A 2539-nucleotide genomic window follows, 5' to 3' on the forward strand; every position below is an offset into this window, starting at 1 on the left:
ACATACCCTTTTGCTTTTTATAATTATATATTACTTCTTTACAAACTGAAACAAGCTTGGTGCTTTTGAATTACAGCGCTTATTATACGTAAGGAAGATAGCCACATATGTGATATAAGGCATAGAATATGAAACTGTGGTGTAGAATGACGCTCCCCGCAGTGAAGAAACTCTAATAAACCTAAACTGTCTGTGGCTCCTTCTTTTGCATGAAAAATGGATTTCTATTCATTTAAGCTACTGTGGTCCAGTTTTCTGGTACATGCAGGTGAGCAGCATGTTGACTGATGAACACCATGAATACAGCATTTGTTACTTTCCTAAGCCTGTAAAAACAACAAAACACTGCAAACTTGATTGTTTTAAAAACAACAAAAATGTATTTTTGCCCTTATCCTGGAGTCAAGTACAAAATCAAGGAATCAGCAGGGTTGCTTTCTACTGCTTACTCCCCTAAGGCTCTGAGGAGAATCTGTTCCCTGCTTCTTGCCTATGGTGTCCCACTGGCTGCCGGTAACCATGATATTGCTTGGCTTGTATATGTGTTACTCTATGTCGTGTTGGTCTCATATGACCCTCCCCTCAGTTTCTATGTCTTGTCATTTTCTCTCTCCCACAGGGACACCAAGTCATTGGATGTCAAGACCCACCCAATCCAGGATGATCTCACTCTAGAATCCCTTATCTTATTTTCATCTGCAAAGACTCTTATTCAAGTAAAGGTCACATGCTGAGATTCAGAGTGGATATATTTTTGAGGAGAGGGCACCACCCTGACCCCCGTGTGTACACACATAAATGGGGATAGTATGTATGCAGTTTTACTTTAGAGCAGTCCCTTTTATTTATTTATATACTTATTGATATTGTACTTTTACTTTCGATTCTTCTCTTTCTCTCTTCCCACGTCAACCTGCATCGTCCTACTCCTGTAATTCATGTTAACATATTATTGTGTATCCTTTTTTACCCACAGATATCTAATCCCCTATGCAGACAGAGCAGCGCGCACACACACACACACACACACACACACACACACAGAGTGTTGGTTAGCTATTCTGCATAATATGAACTACACCCCCAAGCTCAGTGATTGAATATGGCCATTGCCAGTATTGTAGTTCATAGGTCATGAGATTGGATCCTGGTTACTTTTGGCTGGAGCTTGCTCATGTATCTCAGGGATCAGCTGGGGTCCCGTTCTAGATTGGGTTTGTCTGGAGTAACTTTTAACTTTGCTTAGAGTGGCTCTGCTTCACCATCTCTCAACTTCTTCCTGGGACCAGTGGGCTAGCCAAGTATATCCTTCCCATGGAGACAGCGGAAGTACAAGCAGGCAAATCCAACCACACAAGCACTTTTCAAGTGTCTGCTTGGTAATCGCGTTATCTTATCCCGTTGGTTAAAATCATAGTCAATGAGCACAGAAATCTGTTCCATCTCTTGATGGAAGACACTGAGAAGTTCCATTGGAAGGGCCTGCATATAGGAAGGAGCACAAAATAGGGTCCATTCATGCAGTCTATCTCATGGACGGATATGAGAACAAACATGTGTCTGCCTTCATGTGGTGAGTGTTGGCTTCCTGAGAAATAGGATCATATTATGTAATTTGTTTGCATCTTGCTTTTCTCAGTGACACCATGGAAATACCTCTAAGTCATCTTTTATCTCTGACTCAGTTTTAATTGGCTGTATATTATTCTATCTTGTGAATCTATAATTATTTAACTATGTGTAATATATTTTGTAACCATATATATATATATATATATATATATATGGTGCGATATATATAAATAATGCAAAACTTTCTTGATGGGTATTCGTTTCCTTTTTTTAAGTTGGTTTATTCATTTTGAAAAGAGTACAGAAAAAATCCCTTTGGGGGTAGTTTTCCAGGAATGAATGTCCCTGGGTCAAAAATATGTTTATCGTTTACTCTTGAAACCAATACCTAAACTATATGTTAACTAACTAGAATTTAAATAAAAACTTTAAAACAGAAGATATGTTTATTGTTGATAGAAACTTTCAAGTGATTTCCTTTTTTAAGATTTTATTTATTTATTTTAGAGAGAGAGAAAGAGAATGCGTGGAGGGGCAGAGCAGAAGGGGAGAGAGGGCCAGGCAGACTCTGCACTTTGAGCTCAGAGCCCAATGCAGGGGGCTTAATCCCGCTGACCCTAAAATCATGACCTCTCAGCCCAGGTCGGGTTACTTTTCAAATGAGGCTGTGATACTTCACTTTTATCAGTGATTTTCCCTTTTATCAGTGATTTATGACACTCTTCCTTACATTACTGCCAAGAAGTGGTGGCGTTATTCTTTATTAATCTTCACCATTTTTGTTGCACACATAAAGTGACCACTGCTTCTTCATCTTTCATTTCTCTGTTCGTGAATTTTAGCATCTTTTCATATAGTTTGTCATTTGAGTTTGCATTTCTGTTTTTAGTTTCTTTGTACCCTTTTCTCAGTTTCCTATTGGGCTGTTTTCATTTTCTTGTCAATTTATGGAAACTCTTTGTATATT

Source organism: Ursus maritimus, assembly GCF_017311325.1.
Source record: "Ursus maritimus isolate PB19 chromosome X unlocalized genomic scaffold, ASM1731132v1 scaffold_X1, whole genome shotgun sequence".
NCBI classification, from domain to species: Eukaryota; Metazoa; Chordata; class Mammalia; order Carnivora; family Ursidae; genus Ursus; species Ursus maritimus.